This window comes from Jaculus jaculus, chromosome 5 (assembly GCF_020740685.1).
Source record: "Jaculus jaculus isolate mJacJac1 chromosome 5, mJacJac1.mat.Y.cur, whole genome shotgun sequence".
NCBI classification, from domain to species: domain Eukaryota; kingdom Metazoa; phylum Chordata; class Mammalia; order Rodentia; family Dipodidae; genus Jaculus; species Jaculus jaculus.
In genome coordinates, this window is record NC_059106.1 from 107,429,599 (window position 1) to 107,441,990 (window position 12,392).

Genomic DNA, 12,392 nt, shown 5'->3' on the forward strand with positions numbered 1-12,392 from the left:
GCATGGTAATTGAAGAGGCAGCGAACTGACAGAACAAAGGTCTGGGCTGGATACCAGTGATAGTTGTACCCTTTACTCTGATAGAGAACTAGGGGAAGGAAGAGGTTTTGGTGGTTGGGAGTCAAGGGTTCAGTGTACCATGCACAGGGCCTGGAGGCTGGGCTTAGGAAGTGTGGGCTGCAGATACTTGGATGCAGACAAGAGTAGAACTTCTCATTTCAACCTGTGGAATCTGAGGACCCTACCCAGTAGAGTGGAAAGAAGTAGAATATCCGATCCTGTGCAGAAATACCAACCTTTTGGGCCACAGGGAGAGGAGGAGCTGTAGCTGTAGTTGTAGTGGAGACTGGGAGAAAAAGGAGTGTCACCAAGAGCAGGTTTCCATGAAGCAGGGGCTGGGTGGCCATGGAAACTGCACTGGAGGTGACATGCCTCACATTAGACAAGCCTGAAGGGGAAGCTTCTTTGGGGACAAGAAGGGGCTAGTAGCAATCCAGGGAAAGCTGCAGTGGAAAGGAGAAAGGAAATCAGACAAACCAGCAAGGGCAATCAGTCCTCATGCACAAGGGTGAGAAGTGGGGAAAGGGAGCAGGTACTGCAGCAGAGAGAGGAAGCTGCTGCCACATGGGGCATTTCACCTTGACCTCAGGCCATCTGACAGGTGAGAATTGTCTCTGGAGAAAGTTCCAAACAAGAGGAGCAGCCATGGTTCTGGCTGCTTTGTTGTTTCCTCTTTCTTCAGAATCAGGAAGGCAGGACTATTCTCCTGGAAAAGCCTGCAGAAGGGCATCCTGGCCATGGTCTGGGAGAGGAGACTCAGCCCTGAACACTAAGCCTCTATGTGGTACATGTTCCAGAAGAGGCCTGGGACTCTGGGGCTTGGACAGAGGCTCTGCTTTGTCCCCTAGTTCTGTGCAGTATTTCTGCTCTGTAAACCCTAAGGGCAGGAAGTACTGGGTCTGGAAGAGCTCTAGAAATTCTGACTCTAACAGCATGTGGAGGCTGACTACAGATAAATGAGAAAGGGCTCTTTTCCCAACTCATAGGAAATGGACATACATTTTCTCACTATTAACTTTATGCTAATTATTATTTTGTTTTGTTTTTCTTTCTTTGAAGTAGGATCTCACTGTAGCCCAGGCTGACCTGGAATTCACTATATAGTCTCAGGGTGGCCTCGAACTCACAGTGATCCTCCTACCTCTGCCTCCCGAGTGCTGGGATTAAAGGCATGCGCCACCACATCTGGCCATAAAATTGTATTTTATTAATTTATTTTTTTTGAGGTAGGGTTTCGCTCTAGCCCAGGCTGACCTGGAATTCATTATGTAGCCTCTAACTCACCACAGTCCTCCTACCTCTGCCTCCCAAGTGCTGAGATTAAAGGTGTGTACCACCATGCTCAGCTAAATTTTTTAAAAATATTTTTGTTTATTTATTTATTTGAGAGAGGGAGAAAGAGAGACAGACAGACAAACCAATAGACAGAGAGAATGGGTGTTTCAGGGCCTTTAGCTACTGCAAACAAATTACAGATGCATGCACCACCTTGTGCATCTGGCTTATATGGGTATTGAGGAGTTGAACCTGGGTCTTTAGGCTTAACTGCTAAACCATCTCCCCAGGCCTCTACAAAATTTTTTTAAAAGACTTTTTAAGGGCTGGAAAGAGGGCTTAGCAGTTAAAGCGCATACCTGCAAAGCCTAAGGACCTGATGTTGATTCACTAGTACCCTTGTCAAGTGGCATATGCATCTGGAATTCGTTTACAGTGGCAAAAAGCCCTGGTGCACCCATATTTACTCACTGTCTCTATGCCTGCCTCTTTCTCTCTCTCAAATAAATCAATTTATTTAAAAAAAAAAAAAAAGAAAAGAAAGAATTTTTGTTTGTTTGTTTGTTTTTTTCGAGGTAGGGTTTCACTCTAGCTCAGGCTGACCTGGAATTTACTATGTAATCTCAGAGTGGCTTTGAACTCATGGTGATCCTCCTACCTCTGCCTCCCGAGTGCTGGGATTAGTGTGCGCCACCACACCCGGCCAAGAAAGAATTTTTTAAATTAAGAACATTTAAGTCAGATATGGTGGATGGCTAATACCTACAGTCCCAGTACTTGGGAGGCTGAAGCAGAAAGATCATGAGTTCAAGGCCAGCTTGGGCTACACAAAAAGACCCCCCCCACACAAAAAAAAACATGAAATTGGGAACATTTGTTAACATATACAGAAGTGGAGATAGTAGTACAAAGAACCTGTATGTGGAGCTGGAGAAATGGCTTAGCAGTTAAAGCACTTGCCTGTAAAGCCAATTGACCTAGGTTCAATTCCCCAATATCCACGTAACCATTCTCTCTTCTATTTCTCTTTGCTTGCAAATAAATTTAAAAAATATATATTTTTTAAAAAACCTACATGTGGGGCTGGAGGGATGGCTTAGTGGTTAATGAGTTTGCCTGCAAAGTCAAAGGACCCAGGTTCAATTCCCCAGGATCCACGTTAGCCAGATGCACAAGGGGACATATTCATTTGGAGTTCATTTGCAGTGGCTGGAAGCCCTGGCACACCCATTCTCTCTCTCTCTGCCTCTTTCCCTTCTCTCAAATAAATAAATAAAAATATTTTTTAAAAAAAACCTACATGTGGCTATCACCTACTTCAACAATCATTTTCTAGTAAATCTGCTGGATTTGGTATGTTTCTCCACCTCAACCAATAAAGGTAACAATGAGCTTTAACAGTAAAATGGGAAAAGTTCATCTAAGGATTGGAAGGAAGTACCTATGACTTGAAGTGTATAGACCTCAAAACAAAATATACTTGCTACCAATAAAATTATTCCTTATTCCTCTGCTATAATTAAAGATGTCATTGAAGGACTATGTGGCTTCCAGCACAAGTTCTAGAACTGCAGATGGCTTATGTTCCTGCTAGAGGGGTCTGTGACTGGCCATACATAAGTTATCATGGTGAGTAGGGTCAACATGGAATTAGAATTTAAGCTTTCTGCTTCTAGAAGTCTGGCTGAGAATACCACACCCCTGCCTTCCTGGGATAAGCTGAGGTGTGGGGAGGGACTGCTGCCACAGGTCCTAAGAATGGTAGGGAAACACAAGTAGCTTTCTAAGTGCCCAAATCTTGCTGACAACAGGACAGTAACTTGCTGTCACACCTTCTTGGTTATGCTTGGTTTTGTTTGTTTTGACACAAGGTCTCCCTCAGCTCAGGGTGGCCTCAAAGTCAGGGTGATCTTTCTACCATAGCTTCCTGAGTGCTGGGATTACAGGCATGAACCACCATGTACAGCTCAGGCCTGCATTCTGATTAGTTTAGCACTGCATGGACATCCATTCTCCTTCTCAATCTCATTTAGCTCTTTGACCACTTTCTACTGAAACTACGTCCCTGAGCCTTCCTAGTGTCCATGAAGGTTCCCACTTCCTCCAGTTCTTTCTAGCATCTCTGTTCCTTTTCTTTGGCATCCCAGATCTCTCTTCTCAATGTTTATCTGCTTTCTTTTTACTTTTCTTTCTTTCCCCCCATCCTTTCTTTCTTGGCAGGGTCTCAGGTAGTGCAGGTTGGCCTCAAACTTTCTGTGGTGGTCAAGGATGACCTTGAACTTCTGATCATATTGTCTGTACCTCCCAAGTCCTGGGATCATAGGTGTGTGCCACATACCCAGCTTTACTTACCTGCTTTCACAGATCTCACTGCTTGCTACACCCAGCCTCTACTCCACTGCGCCTGCTTCCCAGGCACTGCCCTGTGAAGGGTCCACTTAGCATCACTTACTCTCACAATGTAGCACCTGCCCTTTAAGCTTTCTACAGACCCACTCTGAGCCCTCTGGAAGCCTTAGAATCCCAGTGCCATGTGAGGTTAATGAACCAGCGAAAACACACTGTAAGTCATGGCACCTGCAGAAAGTGCACTGCCCAGAACAGAGACTTAGACAGTCCACACAGTTCATTAGCAAAGGCTAGCCTTTGGCTTTTAAAGGATGAACTGAGGGAGGGGAAAGCATTTCAGAAAAAGGCTGGAACACGTACAAAAGTTTCCAGGGCCAGGTGTGGTGGCGCACACCTTTAATCCCAGCACCCGGGAGGCAGAGGCAGGAGGATCGCCGTGAGTTCGAGGCCTGCCTGAGAATACAGAGTGGATTCCAGGTCAGCCTGTGCTAGAGTGAGACCCTACCTCAAAAAAAAGTTCCCAGGCACAAACCAGCTTGGCCTTTTCAGAAATGGAGGTGCACTGTGGTAGAGCCATTGGGTGCAAAGAACAGCAGTAAGTGTGGCTAGGAAAGTGAGAGAGTCAGGTGATGCCTGAAGGGCTTGAGTGTCCTGCTAGAAGCTTCTATCAGCCTCTAACTTGCAGCTACCCCTTCTGCTGTTCAACATGCCCTACCTAGACAGCCTTTTATACTCCAGAAGTCCCTTTCCCTAGCTTAATTTTCTTTGCCCTTGACTATCTTTGTTAGTCACATCAGTTATTGAGTGATAACTACTCCTTTTTTTTTTTTTTTTTTTTTGAGGTAGGGTCTCACTCTAGTCCAGGCTGACCTGGAATTCACTATGTAATCTCAGGATGGCCTTGATGTTCTTTACTTTTCTTCCTATCCAAGATTACCTACCTTCTTAGGCTTAAAAATAATGGGTTGGAAGGAGCACAGGACAGATGGCTTAGCAGCTAAGGCACTTGCCTGCAAAGCCTAAGGGTCCAGGTTTGATTCCCCAGAACCCATGTAAGCCAGATGCACATGGTAGTTCATGCGTCTGGAGATCATTTGCAGTGGCTAGAGGCCTGACATGCATATTCTCTCTTTCTCCAATAAATAAATAAATAACAAAACAAGATGAACATAACGGACCATGCCTTTAAATCTCAGCACTCAGGAGGCAGAGGTAGGTAGGTGGCTTTGAGTCTGAGGCCACCCTGAGACTACATAGTGACCTTGAGGTCAACCTTGAAAAACAAAGGAAAAAAAAAAACTTTTTTTTTGGTTTTTCGTGGTAGGGTCTCACTCTGGTCCAGGCTGACCTGGAATTAACCCTGTCATCTCAGGGTGGCCTTGAACTCACAGCTATCCTCCTATCTTTGCCTCCCGAGTGCTGGGATTAAAGACCTGCACCACCATGCCTAGCTCCATTTTTTTATTTTTAAAAAAGTTTTTTTTTTTTAGCCGGGTGTGGTGGCACACACCTTTAATCCCAGCACTCGGGAGGCAAAGATAGGAGGATAGCTGTGAGTTCAAGGCCACCCTGAGATGACAGAGTTAATTCCAGGTCAGCCTAGGCTAGAGTGAGACCCTACCTCAAAAGAAAAATAATACTAACTAACTAAATAAACGAGCTGGGCATAGTGTTGCACACTTTTAATTCCAGCATTTGGGAGACAGTGGTAGATGGATTACCATGAGCTCGAGGCCACCCTGAGACTACATGGTGAATTCTAGGTCAGCCTGGGTTAGAGAGCAAGAGCCTACCTTCAAAAACCAAAAGTAAATAAATAAATAAACCTTTAAAATAATGATCATCAGGGAATGGAGGGATGGCTTAGCAGTTAAGGTGTTTGCCTACAAAGCCAAAGGACCCAGGTTCAATGCTCCAGGAGCCATGTAAGCCAGATGCACAAGGTGACATATGCATCTAGAGTCTGTTTGCAGTAGCTGCAGGCCCTGGCACACCCATTCTCTCTCTCTCTCTCAAACAAACAAACAAACAAATAAATAAATAAACAAACAAACAAACTTTTAAAAATATGATCATCATAATAGGAGGAAAAGATGATGACATTAAAGTAAAAGAGAGACTGTTTGAGGGGGGATATGATAGAGAGTGGAGTTGTGAAGGGAAAAGTGAGGGGGAGAGAATTATCATGGTTTATTGCCTATAATTATGGAAGTTGTCCATAATAAAAAAAAAAAAACTGAGTGTGGTGGTACACACCTTTAATTTCAGTATTTGGGAGACAGAGGTAAGAGGATCACCATGAGTTTGAGGCCACCCTGAGACTACATAGTGAATTCCAGGCTAGCTTAGGCTACAGCAAGACCCTGCATCAACCAACCAATCAAGCAAACAAAAGACCTAGAATACAACAAAATAAAAGAAATTTAAATTAAGTTGCTTGGGGAGATGATCTGTGGTTAAAGGCACTTTCCTGCAAAGCCTGACAGCCCAGGCTTGATTTCCCAGCATCCAAGTAAAGCCAGATGCACAAAATGGCACATGCATGGGGTGTTTGTTTGCTGTAGCAAGAGGCTCTGGCCCACCCATACTCTCTCATATAAATACAAAATATTAAGTGATGAGGGGCTGAGAAGATTTCTTAGTGGTTGGAGATGCTGTTTACAAATCCTTTTAGCTCCTGTTAAGATTCTCCAGCACACACATAAAACCATAAAGTGGCATGGGCATCTGAAATTTGTTTACAGGGGTACATGACCCTGACACATGCACACACAATGTGCAAATAAATAAAACAGTTGATGAGGAAAACAGGATAGTTCCTCCATTTCTGAGGCTGACCTGGGAATTCCTGCTGGAGAGGGGATGTTGTAAGTATCAGTTCTTCCATAGAACCTACAATGGCTCCCATTATCTCCCCAGTTATTACATATTTAGATTCTGGCTGTTTCTCAAGGCTTCAGTGGTTTTAGGACTCCATGATAGTCCATGGATATTAGGCCTCTCATCTTTTTCATTATGATCAGATTCTAAGTTACTTAAGGCAAGGCTCTCATGTTCTGCTGCTGTACCTAGTATCTTTTCTGACTTCCAGCATGGAGGTTAGACCCTGGCCTTGGGCTTCCTTACACTTTTCAGATGCTTTGTACTGCATTAAACTGGTAAGAATCAGCTAGGAGTGGTGGCGCAACACTTGGGAGGCAGAGGTAGGAGATTGGCTGTGAATTTGATGCCAGCCTGGAACTACAGAGTTCCAGGTCAGCCTGGGATAGAGTGAAACCCTACCTTGATAAAACAAACAACAACAACAAAATGGTCAGACATATTAGTGCACACATGCCTTTAATCTCAGCACTCAGGAGGCAGAGTTAGGAGGATCGCTGTAAATTCAAAGCCAGGCTGAGACTACATAGTGAATTTAAGGTCAGCCTGAGCTAGCACAAGACCAAAAAAAAGAAAGAATGAATGAATCTGTGGCTGGATGTCCCTTGCCCCTCTAGGCTGTCTACCCAGGAGCAAAACCATCTCATTTCTGAAGGGAAGGCTGCTGTTCACTGTGGCCTTAGGAGGTACATGCAAATGATGACTTCAGTAGGTCCCACCTTCTGGATTTGAAAGCTCAAGCAGAGTTCAGTCTCAACACCAAACTGAGGCTTCCTTTCTGGGCAGACATGAGTACCACTTATCAGTTTGTGTTCTGCTTCTACCCAGTCCAAGCTTAAGTGCCCAAGTCCTGCCGACTGCAGAACAGTAACTTGGCCGGGCATGGTAGTGCACGCCTTTAATCCCAGCACATGGGAGGCAGAGGTAGGAGTATTGCTGGGAGTTTGAGGCCAGTCTGGGCTAGACTGAGACCCTGCCTTGAAAAAGAGAGAGAACTATAACTTGCTGTCATGCCTGCTGGCACACAGGAGGTATGGTAAAGGTAGACTACATCAAGAAATAATCCTAGGGCTGGAGAGATGGTTTAGCGGTTAAGCGCTTGCCTGTGAAGCCTAAGGACCCCAGATCGAGGCTCGGTTCCCCAGGTCCCACGTTAGCCAGATGCACAAGGGGGCACACGCGTCTGGAGTTCGTTTGCAGAGGCTGGAAGCCCTGGCACGCCCATTCTCTCTCTCTCCCTCTATCTGTCTTTCTCTCTGTGTCTGTCGCTCTCAAATAAAATAAATAAATAAATTTAAAAAAAAAAGAAATAATCCTAACCTCAGCAGTATGCATGGCCCCTGAGACTACTCAGGTCAGCCTAGACTACAGCAAAACCCTACCTTGAAACAAACACTGAAGTGTTAAGGGGATGTGCATTTTACAGTTTGTAAATTCTCACAGGTTGCTAGAAAAGGGCAGTGCCAGGCCATGTCTCATGAGCCTGGTATAAAATGACTTCCACTTTTTGCCAACATCTGTTTTGCTAATAGACTGGCTGGGAAAATGGTGTCTTGTTGATTCTAGTGCTCATTTCCGGATAGTGAGTGAGGCTGACCATCTTTTCATATGTTTATTGGCTGCTGCCACTGCTTCCCCTTGCTTTACAACCCGGGGTTGTGGCAGACTGCTTCCTGTCCTGCCAATGTCCTGCTGGGCCATATTCCATTTAATAAATAGTCACTGAACATCCACTGAGCAAGGGGCTGTATGTGAAAGGCTGTGGGTAGATGAGGTGAATAAAGTGTAAATATTTTTGTTTTTAAGGTTTAGAGAGAGTTTATTAGATTAAGAAAAGGAAGGTTAGGCATGGTGACACACACCTTTAATCTCGGCATTTGGGAGGTAGAGGTAGGAGGATCACTGTGAGTTCAAGGCTACTCTGAGACTACATAGTGAATTCCAGGTCAGCCTGGGCTAGAGCGAGACCCTACCTCAAAACTACCCCCGCCCCCCGAAGAGAGAGAGAGAAAAGACATGAAAATGCAGAGAGCTCCTGCCATATGGAGGGCTGGAGGGGGTACAGAGCCCACGTTTGGAGGTGTCTCCTCTTGTCTTGGCCTGGCTGGGCCAAGAGGAGGAAAGATTTAAGGTGTAATTCCTTAAGCTATTGGCAAAGGAGCCCTCTAAGGTTAAACTCAAATGAGAAGCCAGCCAGTCAAGAAAAGAGGAGTGGGTATCAACCAGATATTCCTCACTGTTGCCATACCTGAAGTTTTGCTGTTGGCACAGTGACTAGTAGGCACCCAAAGCTAACATCACCCTTGAAACAGGCACAGCAAATATGCTTTACCAAAAGGCTGAGTATGTTTTAAAGGGGCTTCTGTGAAAGCCTGTAACCAGGAATAACTTCCAGGGCTGGCCTTTGCACCTGACTATGAAAACTGTCACACAGGGACTCCTCAGTGTTCTTAACACGAATGGGCTAGATTTTGGGAGGTTTATACTTGGTTTGTTTTCTATTTGTTTATTTATTGGTTTTTCAAGGTGGGGTCTCACTCTAGCCCAGGCTTACCTGGAATTCACTATGTAGTCTCAGGGTGGCCTCAAACTCACAGTAATCCTCCTGTCTTTGCCTCCCAAGTACTTGTATTAAAGGCGTGTACCACCATACCTGGCTGTAGGTTTATTTTTCTTAAAATATTTAGTTTGTTTATTTATTTATTATTTATTTGAGAGAGAATGAGAAATAGGCAGAGAGAGAGAGAGAGACAGAGAGAGAGAGAGAGAGAGAGCGCGCGCGCGCGCGCCAGGGCCACTAGCCACTGCAGACAAACTGTGTGTGGCACCTAGGGCATCTAGCTTTACATGGGTACTGGGAAATCAAACCTGGGTCCTTTGGCTTTGCTGGCAAATGCCTTAACTGCTAAACCATTTCTCCAGGCCTGTTTCTTTTATAGAGGCTTTACAGTTTTTTTGGGGGGGGCTGGACATGTGTGGCACACGCCTTGAATCCCAGCATTGTGAGGCAGAAGTAGGAGGATCACTGTGAGTTCAAGGCTAGCCTGGAACTACAGAGTGAGTTTCAGGTCAGCTTGGGCTAGAGTGAGACCCTACTTCAAAAAATCCCTTTTTAAAAAAAATTATTAATTCATTGAGCCAGGTGTGGTGGTGCACGCATTTAATCCCAGCACTCGGAAGGCAGAGGTAGGAGGATTGCAGTGAGTTAGAGACCACCCTGAGATGACATAGTGAATTCCAGGTCAGCCTGGGCTAGAGCAAGACCCTACCTCGAACCCCCCCCCCCCGCAAAAAAAACAAAATTATTTATTCATTTGAGTGAGTGCACATGCATGTGTGCATGTACATACCAGGGTCTCTTGCTGCTGCAAATGAACCCCAAACACTTGTGCCACTTTTTGCATCCAGCTTTATGTGGGTAGCTGGGGAATTGGATCCAGGTTTTGCAAAGTGTCTTTAAGTGATGGGAAGTGTCCATGGTCCCTGTTTTTGTTTTCATGAGATAGGTTCTCATGTTGCCCAAGTTGGCCTCAACTTGTTATGTAATGGAGAGTGACCATGAACTTCTGATGATCTTGCCTCCACCTTCCCAAGTGTTGGGATTACAGCTGTGCACCATCATGCTCAGCTTTGGGAGGCTCTGTTTTGAGACAAACATGCTGTGGCCCAGGCTAGCCTGGAACTCACTAGGTAGCCTCAAATTCAAGACAATCCTCCTGCCTGAGTTTCCCCAAATCCTGGGCTTAAAGGCATGAGCCACTATACGCAGCTAAATTGGTCATTTACACACTGGAGAATTCATTTCTGGAAGCCCTGCTCTTTACTAGTGAGAAATGAGGGAGAGAGTAAGTAGTGTGTCCAGGATGTGACTGCTGGCCCTAGTGAAGCCTGAATCAGGTGTAAGGGGTTGAACTTTACTGAGCACTTACCTACCTATCAGGTACTATGCCAAGAGTTTTAACTTTACTAAAAACCTAAAGTACATTTTCCTTTTTTCCATTTTTTGAGGTAGGGTCTCACTCTAGCTCAGGCTGACCTGGAATTCATACGTAGTCACAGGGTGGTCTCGAACTCACAGTGATCCTCCTGCTTCTACCTCCCAAGTGCTGAGGGCTGGGATTAAAGGCATGCACCACCAAGCCCAGCCTAAAGCACATTTTCTACACTGACCATAGTGCATTGGTTTTGTTGTTGTTGTTGTGGTTTGGTTTGGTGCTAGGGACTACACTCAGGACTCATGCATGTGTTTGCTAAGCACAAATACTACCACTGACCTGATTCCCAGCCTTAGGAATTTTTTTTATTTTCATTTTTTTGGTAGTCTTAGGGTGGCCTTGAACTTACAGTGATACTCCTACCTGGGCTGTCGAGTGCTAGGATTAAAGGTGTGAGCCACCATGCCCAGCCCTATAAATACTTTATTCCTAGGAAGCTAAAATGCTCTTAGATAAGTAGGAAAGAGCCATGGATATCCTTAGGAGAGAAAACCCCTGAGCAAAAATGACTGACTCTGCATCTCAGGCTACTTCTGTCTTGCACTGAACGATTATTGGATTGTTCTCAAGTTCAAGGTTGTATTGAGAAGTGAAAACCTTCAACCAGCTGCCCCACCCTGGTTCCTGTTAACCAGGATGACCCTTAAATTCACTGTGAGGTTCAGGGCCTTCCCAACACTCAGACCTTTTAGTGCTTTCACAGGTCCTTGTCCTGCTCTTGACTTGCTGTCTTCTCCTGGCTGTATGTCTGACATTGTGCAATTGGATTAATAGAATGTTGGAATAAGATTTGGGAGGACTATCTTCTGGTCTCAGCTTCTGTTCCTGATTAAGCTGATCAATTTAGTTTCCAGGTTTATAATATGACAAAAATAGACTTGATGACTCCAGGGATTCTAAAGGGGTGGTAGTGTGGGGCTGGTGCCATCATCTGTAGCTCCCTTTGTTACCTTGTACTACCTGGAGCATAAACTATAAATTAAATGTCTGAGTGAAGTCTCAGACCTCACTTATCTTCTAGAACTCATGCATAAAGCACCTTTGGAACATTGATAAATCAATTTGCCAAAAATTTGCTGCTTGGAAAAAGAGTGTAGCTTTCCTCTCCTCTTCATGGTAGTGTTCACTCCTCCTCTATTGATTATGGTTTATGCTCAGATTTAAAAAGGTGGAACAAGCCAAGGCGTAGTGGTAGGAGGATCACAGAGTTCCAGGTCAGCCTGAGACTAAAGAGTAAGATTCAGGTCAACCTGGGCTAGAATGAGACTCTACATTAAAAAAATAAAAAAATAGGAAGAAGTGACAGAGGAGTGCTCAGCACTGCAGTATCTCCATCATACCTTCCAAGCCTCAGGTCCATTGCAGAAGAAGTGGGGGCAAGGATGTAAGGGCCGAAGGAAGGGTAGGACTCCTTACAATGTGTTCCTCCAGCCACAAAATGGCCTGGATATCCATGACCTCACATGCCTAACACTACCTACACAAGACCATCATAACAGAGGGAACAGACCATGACATCAAAATAAAACAGAGACTGATTGACAGGGGGAGGAGATATGATGGAGAATGGAGTTTCAAAGGGTAAAGTGGGGGGGGGGAGGGAACTACCATGGGATATTGTTTGCAATCATGGAAGTTGTTAATAAAAAATAAATTAATTAAAAAAGTAAATAAGTTAATTAATTAAATTAAAAGGTGGAACAGAGCCAGGCAGGGTGGGGTGACTCATGCCTCTAATTACAGCACTCAGGAAGCTGAAGTAGGAGTAGAGGCTAGCTGGGGCTTTATAGTGAATTACAGCCAAGTCTGGGCTAGAGTGAGACTGCCCCCAAA

The 12,392-nt window shown here is 44.8% G+C and overlaps 1 protein-coding gene across 2 annotated transcripts in view; it reads left to right on the forward strand.

Moving 5' to 3' along the window:
- Positions 1-12,392, forward strand: part of Dnmt3a (DNA methyltransferase 3 alpha) — a 139,837-nt gene that overhangs the window by 87,517 nt on the left and 39,928 nt on the right. The gene's annotated exons all lie outside the window — the stretch shown is intronic.